This window comes from Pseudophryne corroboree, chromosome 8 (assembly GCF_028390025.1).
Source record: "Pseudophryne corroboree isolate aPseCor3 chromosome 8, aPseCor3.hap2, whole genome shotgun sequence".
In the NCBI taxonomy this organism is placed as follows: Eukaryota; Metazoa; Chordata; class Amphibia; order Anura; family Myobatrachidae; genus Pseudophryne; species Pseudophryne corroboree.
In genome coordinates, this window is record NC_086451.1 from 157,018,972 (window position 1) to 157,033,145 (window position 14,174).

The following is a 14,174-nucleotide window of genomic DNA, read 5'->3' on the forward strand; positions in this document are numbered from 1 at the left end:
TAAACATAATATATTCTATGGGGTGTCATAAGCAAGTCATTAGAATACTTTCCTACTAAATTTATAAGACATAAGCATTCAGTATTTGAGTAAACAAAGAGAAAATAAAGGTTTCTATTGGGTTTCACTAAAAAGTCCATTGGAAGACTTGACTATTGTTGTTAAAAGACATAGGCATTCATATTATAGAACCACAAAGCACACTAGTAAAATAAAAACATAATAACATGGGATTCGAACCAATGACAGTCTTAATTTGATAGTACAAACCCAATACCTTACTAACTGTGCAAACCAGACTGTGCATACCAGACACACAATTTATCAGAGATTTAAGTGAATAAGCTACAGTGTCCAAGGTACTAAACATAATATATTCTATGGGGTGTCATAAGCAAGTCATTAGAATACTTTCCTACTAAATTTATAAGACATAAGCATTCAGTATTTGAGTAAACAAAGAGAAAATAAAGCTATCTATTGGGTTTCACTAAAAAGTCCATTGGAAGACTTGACTATTGTTGTTAAAAGACATAGGCATTCATACTATAGACTAACAAACCACACTAGTAAAATAAAAACATTAAAACATAGGAGTCGAACCAATGACAGTCTTAATTAGATAGTACAAACCCTATACCTTTCTAACCGTGCTAACCAGACTGTGCATACCAGGCACCCAATTTATCAGAGATATAAGTGAATGAGCTACAGTGTCCAAGGTACTAAACATAATATATTCTATGGGGTGTCATAAGCAAGTCATTAGAATACTTTCCTACTTAATTTATAAGACATAAGCATTCAATATTTGAGTAAACAAAGAGAAAATAAAGCTATCTATTGGGTTTCACTAAAATGTCCATTGGAAGACTTGACTATTGTTGTTAAAAGACATAGACATTTATATTATAGAGTCACAAACCACACTAGTAAAATAAAAACATGATAACATGGGATTCAAACCAATGACAGTCTTAATTTGATAGTGCAAACACAACACCTTACTAACTGTGCTAACCAGAACGTGCATACCAGACACCCAATTTATCAGAGATTTAAGTGAATAAGCTACAGTGTCCAAGGTACTAAACATAATATATTCTATGGGGTGTCATAAGCAAGTCATTAGAATACTTTCCTACTAAATTTATAAGACATAAGCATTCAGTATTTGAGTAAACAAAGAGAAAATAAAGCTATCTATTGGATTTCACTAAAAAGTCCATTGGAAGACTTGACTATTGCTGTTAAAAGACATAGGCATTCATATTATAGAACCACAAACCACACTAGTAAAATAATAACATGATAACATGGGATTCAAAAAAATGACAGTCTTAATTTGATAGTGCAAACACAACACCTTACTAACTGTGCTAACCAGAACGTGCATACCAGACACCCAATTTATCAGAGATTTAAGTGAATAAGCTACAGTGTCCAAGGTACTAAACATAATATATTCTATGGGGTGTCATAAGCAAGTCATTAGAATACTTTCCTACTAAATTTATAAGACATAAGAATTCAATATTTGAGTAAACAAAGAGAAAATAAAGCTATCTATTGGGTTTCACTAAAATGTCCATTGGAAGACTTGACTATTGTTGTTAAAAGACATAGGCATTCATATTATAGAGCCACATACCACACTAGTAAAATAAAAACATGATAACATGGGATTCAAACCAACGACAGTCTTAATTTGATAGTGCAAACCCAACACCTTACTAACTGTGCTAACCAGACCGTGCATACCAGACACACAATTTATCAGAGATTTAAGTGAATAAGCTACAGTGTCCAAGGTACTAAACATAATATATTCTATGGGGTGTCATAAGCAAGTCATTAGAATACTTTCCTACTAAATTTATAAGACATAAGCATTCAGTGTTTGAGTAAACAAAGAGAAAATAAAGGTTTCTATTGGGTTTCACTAAAAAGTCCATTGGAAGACTTGACTATTGTTGTTAAAAGACATAGGCATTCATATTATAGAACCACAAAGCACACTAGTAAAATAAAAACATAATAACATGGGATTCAAACCAATGACAGTCTTAATTTGATAGTGCAAACCCAATACCTTACTAACTGTGCTAACCAGACTGTGCATACCAGACACACAATCTATCAGAGATTTAAGTGAATAAGCTACAGTGTCCAAGGTACTAAACATTATATATTCTATGGGGTGTCATAAGCAAGTCATTAGAATACTTTCCTACTAAATTTATAAGACATAAGCATTCAGTATTTGAGTAAACAAAGAGAAAATAAAGCTATCTATTGGGTTTCACTAAAAAGTCCATTGGAAGACTTGACTATTGTTGTTAAAAGACATAGGCATTCATACTATAGACCCACAAACCACACTAGTAAAATAAAAACATTAAAACATAGGAGTCGAACCAATGACTGTCTTAATTAGATAGTACAAACCCAACACATTACTAACTGTGCTAACCAGACCGTGCAAACCAGACACACAATTTATCAGAGATTTAAGTGAATAAGCTACAGTGTCCAAGGTACTAAACATAATATATTCTATGGGGTGTCATAAGCAAGTCATTAGAATACTTTCCTACTAAATTTATAAGACATAAGCATTCAGTATTTGAGTAAACAAAGAGAAAATAAAGCTATCTATTGGATTTCACTAAAAAGTCCATTGGAAGACTTGACTATTGTTGTTAAAAGACATAGGCATTCTTATTATAGAACCACAAACCACACTAGTAAAATAAAAACATGATAACATGGGATTCCAACCAATGACAGTCTTAATTTGATTGTGCAAACCCTATACCTTTCTAACTGTGCTAACCAGACTGTGCATACCAGGCACCCAATTTATCAAAGATATAAGTGAATGAGCTACAGTGTCCAAGGTACTAAACATAATATATTCTATGGGGTGTCATAAGCAAGTCATTAGAATACTTTTCTACTTAATTTATAAGACATAAGCATTCAATATTTGAGTAAACAAAGAGAAAATAAAGCTATCTATTGGGTTTCACTAAAATGTCCATTGGAAGACTTGACTATTGTTGTTAAAAGACATAGACATTTATATTATAGAGTCACAAACCACACTAGTAAAATAAAAACATGATAACATGGGATTCGAACCAATGACAGTCTCAATTTGATAGTGCAAACACAACACCTTACTAACTGTGCTAACCAGAACGTGCATGCCAGATACCCAATTTATCAGAGATTTAAGTGAATAAGCTACAGTGTCCAAGGTACTAAACATAATATATTCTATGGGGTGTCATAAGCAAGTCATTAGAATACTTTCCTACTAAAGTTATAAGACACAAGCATTCAGTATTTAAATAAATAAAGAGAAAATAAAGCTATCTATTGGGTTTCACTAAAAAGTCAATTGGAAGACTTGACTATTGTTGTTAAAAAACATAGGCATACATATTATAGAGCCACAAACCACACTAGTAAAATAAAAACATGATAACATAGGATTTGATCCAGTGACAGTCTTAATTAAATAGTGCAAACCCAACACCTTACTAACTGTGCTAACCAGACCGTGCATACCAGATACACAATTTATCAGAGATTTAAGTGAATAAGCTACAGTGTCCAAGGTACTAAACATAATATATTCTATGGGGTGTCATAAGCAAGTCATTAGAATACTTTCCTACTAAATTTATAAGATACAAGCATTCAGTATTTGAGTAAACAAAGAGAAAATAAAGCTATCTATTGGGTTTCACTAAAAAGTCAATTGGAAGACTTGACTATTGTTGTTAAAAGACATAGGCATTCATACTATAGAGCCACAAACCACACTAGTAAAATAAAAACATGATAACATAGGATTTGATCAAATGACAGTCTTAATTAGATAGTGCAAACCCAACACCTTACTAACTGTGCTAACCAGACCGTGAATACCAGACACACAATTTATCAGAGATTTAAGTGAATAAGCTACAGTGTCCAAGGTACTAAACATAATATATTCTATGGGGTGTCATAAGCAAGTCATTAGAATACTTTCCTACTAAATTTATAAGACATAAGCATTCAATATTTGAATAAACAAAGAGAAAATAAAGCTATCTATTGGGTTTCACTAAAATGTCCATTGGAAGACTTGACTATTGTTGTTAAAAGACATAGGCATTTATGTTATAGAGTCACAAACCACACTAGTAAAATAAAAACATGATAACATGGGATTCAACCCAATGACAGTCTTAATTTGATAGTGCAAACCCAACAACTTACTAACTGTGCTAACCAGAACGTGCATACCAGCACCCAATTTATCAGAGATTTAAGTGAATAAGCTACAGTGTCCAAGGTACTAAACATAATATATTCTATGGGGTGTCACAAGCAAGTCATTAGAATACTTTCCTACTAAATTTATAAGACATAAGCATTCAATATTTGAGTAAACAAAGAGAAAATAAAGCTATATATTGGGTTTCACTAAAAAGTCTATTGGAAGACTTGACTATTGTTGTTAAAAGACATAGGCATTCATATTATAGAGCCACAAACCACACTAGTAAAATAAAATCATGATAACATGGGATTCGAACAAATGACAAACAGAATTTGAAAGTGCAAACCCAACACTTTACTAACTGTGCTAACCAGACTGTGCATACCAGCAACCCAATTTATCAGAGATTTAAGTGAATAAGCTACAGTGTCCAAGGTACTAAACATAATACATTCTATGGGGTGTCATAAGCAAGTCATTAGAATACTTTCCTACTAAATTTATAAGACATAAGCATTCAATATTTAAGTAAACAAAGAGAAAATAAAGCTATCTATTGGGTTTCACTAAACGTCCATTGGAAGACTTGACTATTGTTGTTAAAAGACATAGGCATTTATGTTATAGAGTCACAAACCACACTAGTAAAATAAAAACATGATAACATGGGATTCGACCCAATGACAGTCTTAATTTGATAGTGCAAACCCAACAACTTACTAACTGTGCTAACCAGACCGTGCATACCAGGCACCCAATTTATCAGAGATTTAAGTGAATAAGCTACAGTGTCCAAGGTACTAAACATAATATATTCTATGGGGTGTCATAAGCAAGTCATTAGAATACTTTCCTACTAAATTTATAAGACATAAGAATTCAATATTTGAGTAAACAAAGAGAAAATAAAGCTATCTATTGGGTTTCACTAAAATGTCCATTGGAAGACTTGACTATTGTTGTTAAAAGACATAGGCATTCATATTATAGAGCCACATACCACACTAGTAAAATAAAAACATAATAACATGGGATTCAAACCAATGACAGTCTTCATTTGATAGTGCAAACCCAATACCTTACTAACTGTGCTAACCAGACTGTGCATACCAGACACACAATTTATCAGAGATTTAAGTGAATAAGCTACAGTGTCCAAGGTACTAAACATAATATATTCTATGGGGTGTCATAAGCAAGTCATTAGAATACTTTCCTACTAAATTTATAAGACATAAGCATTCAGTATTTGAGTAAACAAAGAGAAAATAAAGCTATCTATTGGGTTTCACTAAAAAGTCCATTGGAAGACTTGACTATTGTTGTTAAAAGACATAGGCATTCATACTATAGACTAACAAACCACACTAGTAAAATAAAAACATTAAAACATAGGAGTCGAACCAATGACAGTCTTAATTAGATAGTACAAACCCTATACCTTTCTAACTGTGCTAACCAGACTGTGCATACCAGGCACCCAATTTATCAGAGATATAAGTGAATGAGCTACAGTGTCCAAGGTACTAAACATAATATATTCTATGGGGTGTCATAAGCAAGTCATTAGAATACTTTCCTACTTCATTTATAAGACATAAGCATTCAATATTTGAGTAAACAAAGAGAAAATAAAGCTATCTATTGGGTTTCACTAAAATGTCCATTGGAAGACTTGACTATTGTTGTTAAAAGACATAGACATTTATATTATAGAGTCACAAACCACACTAGTAAAATAAAAACATGATAACATGGGATTCGAACCAATGACAGTCTTAATTTGATAGTGCAAACACGACACCTTACTAACTGTGCTAACCAGAACGTGCATACCAGACACCCAATTTATCAGAGATTTAAGTGAATAAGCTACAGTGTCCAAGGTACTAAACATAATATATTCTATGGGGTGTCATAAGCAAGTCATTAGAATACTTTCCTACTAAATGTATAAGACATAAGCATTCAGTATTTGAGTAAACAAAGAGAAAATAAAGCTATCTATTGGGTTTCACTAAAAAGTCCATTGGAAGACTTGACTATTGTTGTTAAAAGACATAGGCATTCATACTATAGACTAACAAACCACACTAGTAAAATAAAAACATTAAAACATAGGAGTCGAACCAATGACAGTCTTAATTAGATAGTACAAACCCTATACCTTTCTAACTGTGCTAACCAGACTGTGCATACCAGGCACCCAATTTATCAGAGATATAAGTGAATGAGCTACAGTGTCCAAGGTACTAAACATAATATATTCTATGGGGTGTCATAAGCAAGTCATTAGAATACTTTCCTACTTCATTTATAAGACATAAGCATTCAATATTTGAGTAAACAAAGAGAAAATAAAGCTATCTATTGGGTTTCACTAAAATGTCCATTGGAAGACTTGACTATTGTTGTTAAAAGACATAGACATTTATATTATAGAGTCACAAACCACACTAGTAAAATAAAAACATGATAACATGGGATTCGAACCAATGACAGTCTTAATTTGATAGTGCAAACACGACACCTTACTAACTGTGCTAACCAGAACGTGCATACCAAACACCAAATTTATCAGAGATTTAAGTGAATAAGCTACAGTGTCCAAGGTACTAAACATAATATATTCTATGGGGTGTCATAAGCAAGTCATTAGAATACTTTCCTACTTAATTTATAAGACATAAGCATTCAATATTTGAGTAAACAAAGAGAAAATAAAGCTATCTATTGGGTTTCACTAAAAAGTCAATTGGAAGACTTGACTATTGTTGTTAAAAAACATAGGCATACATATTATAGAACCACAAACCACACTAGTAAATAATAACATGATAACATGGGATTCAAAAAAATGACAGTCTTAATTTGATAGTGCAAACACAACACCTTACTAACTGTGCTAACCAGAACGTGCATACCAGACACCCAATTTATCAGAGATTTAAGTGAATAAGCTACAGTGTCCAAGGTACTAAACATAATATATTCTATGGGGTGTCATAAGCAAGTCATTAGAATACTTTCCTACTAAATTTATAAGACATAAGAATTCAATATTTGAGTAAACAAAGAGAAAATAAAGCTATCTATTGGGTTTCACTAAAATGTCCATTGGAAGACTTGACTATTGTTGTTAAAAGACATAGGCATTCATATTATAGAGCCACATACCACACTAGTAAAATAAAAACATGATAACATGGGATTCAAACCAACGACAGTCTTAATTTGATAGTGCAAACCCAACACCTTACTAACTGTGCTAACCAGACCGTGCATCCCAGACACCCAATTTATCAGAGATTTAAGTGAATAAGCTACAGTGTCCAAGGTACTAAACATAATATATTCTATGGGGTGTCATAAGCAAGTCATTAGAATACTTTCCTACTAAATTTATAAGACATAAGCATTCAGTACTTGAGTAAACAAAGAGAAAATAAAGGTTTCTATTGGGTTTCACTAAAAAGTCCATTGGAAGACTTGACTATTGTTGTTAAAAGACATAGGCATTCATATTATAGAACCACAAAGCACACTAGTTAAATAAAACCATAATAACATGGGATTCGAACCAATGACAGTCTTAATTTGATAGTGCAAACCTTACTAACTGTGCTAACCAGACTGTGCATACCAGACACACAATTTATCAGAGATTTAAGTGAATAAGCTACAGTGTCCAATGTACTAAACATAATATATTCTATGGGGTGTCATAAGCAAGTCATTAGAATACTTTCCTACTAAATTTATAAGACATAAGCATTCAATATTTGAGTAAACAAAGAGAAAATAAAGCTATCTATTGGGTTTCACTAAAATGTCCATTGGAAGACTTGACTATTGTTGTTAAAAGACATAGGCATTCTTATTATAGAACCACAAGCCACACTAGTAAAATAAAAACATGATAACATGGGATTCCAACCAATGACAGTCTTAATTTGATTGTGCAAACCCTATACCTTTCTAACTGTGCTAACCAGACTGTGCATACCAGGCACCCAATTTATCAGAGATATAAGTGAATGAGCTACAGTGTCCAAGGTACTAAACATAATATATTCTATGGGGTGTCATAAGCAAGTCATTAGAATACTTTCCTACTTAATTTATAAGACATAAGCATTCAATATTTGAGTAAACAAAGAGAAAATAAAGCTATCTATTGGGTTTCACTAAAATGTCCATTGGAAGACTTGACTATTGTTGTTAAAAGACATAGACATTTATATTATAGAGTCACAAACCACACTAGTAAAATAAAAACATGATAACATGGGATTCAAACCAATGACAGTCTTAATTTGATAGTGCAAACACAACACCTTACTAACTGTGCTAACCAGAACGTGCATGCCAGACACCCAATTTATCAGAGATTTAAGTGAATAAGCTACAGTGTCCAAGGTACTAACCATAATATATTCTATGGGGTGTCATAAGCAAGTCATTAGAATACTTTCCTACTAAATTTATAAGACACAAGCATTCAGTATTTAATTAAACAAAGAGAAAATAAAGCTATCTATTGGGTTTCACTAAAAAGTTCATTGGAAAACTTGACTATTGTTGTTAAAAGACATAGGCATTCATACTATAGAGCCACAAACCACACTAGTAAAATAAAAACATGATAACATAGGATTCGAACTAATGACAGTCTTAATTAGATAGTGGAAACCCAACAGCTTACTAACTGTGCTAACCAGACCGTTCACACCAGACTCACAATTTATCAGAGATTTAAGTGAATAAGCTACAGTGTCCAAGGTACTAAACATAATATATTCTATGGGGTGTCATAAGCAAGTCATTAGAATACTTTCCTACTAAATTTATAAGATACAAGCATTCAGTATTTGAGTAAACAAAGAGAAAATAAAGCTATCTATTGGGTTTCACTTAAATGTCCATTGGAAGACTTGACTATTGTTGTTAAAAGACATAGGCATTCATACTATAGACCCACAAACCACACTAGTAAAATAAAAACATGATAACATGGGATTCAAACCAATGACAGTCTTAATTTGATAGTGCAAACCCAATACCTTACTAACTGTGCATACCACACACAATTTATCAGAGATTTAAGTGAATAAGCTACAGTGTCCAAGGTACTAAACATAATATATTCTATGGGGCGTCATAAGCAAGTCATTAGAATACTTTCCTACTAAATTTATAAGACACAAGCATTCAGTATTTAAGTAAACAAAGAGAAAATAAAGCTATCTATTGGGTTTCACTAAAAAGTCCATTGGAAGACTTGACTATTGTTGTTAAAAGACATAGGCATTCATATTATAGAGTCACAAACCACACTAGTAAATAAAAACATGATAACATTGGATTCGAACCAATGACAGTCTTAATTTGATAGTGCAAACACAACACCTTACTAACTGTGCTAACCAGAACGTGCATATCAGACACCCAATTTATCAGAGATTTAAGTGAATAAGCTACAGTGTCCAAGGTACTAAACATAATATATTCTATGGGGTGTCATAAGCAAGTCATTAGAATACTTTCCTACTAAATTTATAAGACATAAGCATTCAGTATTTGAGTAAACAAAGAGAAAACAAAGCTATCTATTGGATTTCACTAAAAAGTCCATTGGAAGACTTGACTATTGTTGTTAAAAGACATAGGCATTCATATTATAGAACCACAAACCACACTAGTAAAATAATAACATGATAACATGGGATTCAAAAAAATGACAGTCTTAATTTGATTGTGCAAACCCAATACCTTTCTAACTGTGCTAACCAGACTGTGCATACCAGGCACCCAATTTATCAGAGATATAAGTGAATGAGCTACAGTGTCCAAGGTACTAAATATAATATATTCTATGGGGTGTCATAAGCAAGTCATTAGAATACTTTCCTACTAAATTTATAAGACATAAGCATTCAATATTTGAGTAAACAAAGAGAAAATAAAGCTATCTATTGGGTTTCACTAAAATGTCCATTGGAAGACTTGACTATTGTTGTTAAAAGACATAGGCATTTATGTTATAGAGTCACAAACCACACTAGTAAAATAAAAACATGATAACATGGGATTCGACCCAATGACAGTCTTAATTTGATAGTGCAAACCCAACAACTTACTAACTGTGCTAACCAGAACGTGCATACCAGCCTCCCAATTTATCAGAGATTTAAGTGAATAAGCTACAGTGTCCAAGGTACTAAACATAATATATTCTATGGGGTGTCATAAGCAAGTCATTAGAATACTTTCCTACTAAATTTATAAGATACAAGCATTCAGTATTTGAGTAAACAAAGAGAAAATAAAGCTATCTATTGGGTTTCACTAAAAAGTCAATTGGAAGACTTGACTATTGTTGTTAAAAAACATAGGCATACATATTATAGAGCCACAAACCACACTAGTAAAATAAAAACATGATAACATAGGATTTGATCCAGTGACAGTCTTAATTAGATAGTGCAAACCCAACACCTTACTAACTGTGCTAACCAGACCGTGCATACCAGATACACAATTTATCAGAGATTTAAGTGAATAAGCTACAGTGTCCAAGGTACTAAACATAATATATTCTATGGGGTGTCATAAGCAAGTCATTAGAATACTTTCCTACTAAATTTATAAGATACAAGCATTCAGTATTTGAGTAAACAAAGAGAAAATAAAGCTATCTATTGGGTTTCACTTAAATGTCCATTGGAAGACTTGACTATTGTTGTTAAAAGACATAGGCATTCATACTATAGAGCCACAAACCACACTAGTAAAATAAAAACATGATAACATAGGATTTGATCAAATGACAGTCTTAATTAGATAGTGCAAACCCAACACCTTACTAACTGTGCTAACCAGACCGTGAATACCAGACACACAATTTATCAGAGATTTAAGTGAATAAGCTACAGTGTCCAAGGTACTAAACATAATATATTCTATGGGGTGTCATAAGCAAGTCATTAGAATACTTTCCTACTAAATTTATAAGACATAAGCATTCAATATTTGAATAAACAAAGAGAAAATAAAGCTATCTATTGGGTTTCACTAAAATGTCCATTGGAAGACTTGACTATTGTTGTTAAAAGACATAGGCATTTATGTTATAGAGTCACAAACCACACTAGTAAAATAAAATCATGATAACATGGGATTCGAACAAATGACAAACAGAATTTGAAAGTGCAAACCCAACACTTTACTAACTGTGCTAACCAGACTGTGCATACCAGCAACCCAATTTATCAGAGATTTAAGTGAATAAGCTACAGTGTCCAAGGTACTAAACATAATACATTCTATGGGGTGTCATAAGCAAGTCATTAGAATACTTTCCTACTAAATTTATAAGACATAAGCATTCAATATTTAAGTAAACAAAGAGAAAATAAAGCTATCTATTGGGTTTCACTAAACGTCCATTGGAAGACTTGACTATTGTTGTTAAAAGACATAGGCATTTATGTTATAGAGTCACAAACCACACTAGTAAAATAAAAACATGATAACATGGGATTCGACCCAATGACAGTCTTAATTTGATAGTGCAAACCCAACAACTTACTAACTGTGCTAACCAGACCGTGCATACCAGGCACCCAATTTATCAGAGATTTAAGTGAATAAGCTACAGTGTCCAAGGTACTAAACATAATATATTCTATGGGGTGTCATAAGCAAGTCATTAGAATACTTTCCTACTAAATTTATAAGACATAAGAATTCAATATTTGAGTAAACAAAGAGAAAATAAAGCTATCTATTGGGTTTCACTAAAATGTCCATTGGAAGACTTGACTATTGTTGTTAAAAGACATAGGCATTCATATTATAGAGCCACATACCACACTAGTAAAATAAAAACATAATAACATGGGATTCAAACCAATGACAGTCTTCATTTGATAGTGCAAACCCAATACCTTACTAACTGTGCTAACCAGACTGTGCATACCAGACACACAATTTATCAGAGATTTAAGTGAATAAGCTACAGTGTCCAAGGTACTAAACATAATATATTCTATGGGGTGTCATAAGCAAGTCATTAGAATACTTTCCTACTAAATTTATAAGACATAAGCATTCAGTATTTGAGTAAACAAAGAGAAAATAAAGCTATCTATTGGGTTTCACTAAAAAGTCCATTGGAAGACTTGACTATTGTTGTTAAAAGACATAGGCATTCATACTATAGACTAACAAACCACACTAGTAAAATAAAAACATTAAAACATAGGAGTCGAACCAATGACAGTCTTAATTAGATAGTACAAACCCTATACCTTTCTAACTGTGCTAACCAGACTGTGCATACCAGGCACCCAATTTATCAGAGATATAAGTGAATGAGCTACAGTGTCCAAGGTACTAAACATAATATATTCTATGGGGTGTCATAAGCAAGTCATTAGAATACTTTCCTACTTCATTTATAAGACATAAGCATTCAATATTTGAGTAAACAAAGAGAAAATAAAGCTATCTATTGGGTTTCACTAAAATGTCCATTGGAAGACTTGACTATTGTTGTTAAAAGACATAGACATTTATATTATAGAGTCACAAACCACACTAGTAAAATAAAAACATGATAACATGGGATTCGAACCAATGACAGTCTTAATTTGATAGTGCAAACACGACACCTTACTAACTGTGCTAACCAGAACGTGCATACCAGACACCCAATTTATCAGAGATTTAAGTGAATAAGCTACAGTGTCCAAGGTACTAAACATAATATATTCTATGGGGTGTCATAAGCAAGTCATTAGAATACTTTCCTACTAAATGTATAAGACATAAGCATTCAGTATTTGAGTAAACAAAGAGAAAATAAAGCTATCTATTGGGTTTCACTAAAAAGTCCATTGGAAGACTTGACTATTGTTGTTAAAAGACATAGGCATTCATACTATAGACTAACAAACCACACTAGTAAAATAAAAACATTAAAACATAGGAGTCGAACCAATGACAGTCTTAATTAGATAGTACAAACCCTATACCTTTCTAACTGTGCTAACCAGACTGTGCATACCAGGCACCCAATTTATCAGAGATATAAGTGAATGAGCTACAGTGTCCAAGGTACTAAACATAATATATTCTATGGGGTGTCATAAGCAAGTCATTAGAATACTTTCCTACTTCATTTATAAGACATAAGCATTCAATATTTGAGTAAACAAATAGAAAATAAAGCTATCTATTGGGTTTCACTAAAATGTCCATTGGAAGACTTGACTATTGTTGTTAAAAGACATAGACATTTATATTATAGAGTCACAAACCACACTAGTAAAATAAAAACATGATAACATGGGATTCGAACCAATGACAGTCTTAATTTGATAGTGCAAACACGACACCTTACTAACTGTGCTAACCAGAACGTGCATACCAAACACCCAATTTATCAGAGATTTAAGTGAATAAGCTACAGTGTCCAAGGTACTAAACATAATATATTCTATGGGGTGTCATAAGCAAGTCATTAGAATACTTTCCTACTAAATTTATAAGACATAAGCATTCAGTATTTGAGTAAACAAAGAGAAAATAAAGCTATCTATTGGATTTCACTAAAAAGTCCATTGGAAGACTTGACTATTGCTGTTAAAAGACATAGGCATTCATATTATAGAACCACAAACCACACTAGTAAATAATAACATGATAACATGGGATTCAAAAAAATGACAGTCTTAATTTGATAGTGCAAACACAACACCTTACTAACTGTGCTAACCAGAACGTGCATACCAGACACCCAATTTATCAGAGATTTAAGTGAATAAGCTACAGTGTCCAAGGTACTAAACATAATATATTCTATGGGGTGTCATAAGCAAGTCATTAGAAT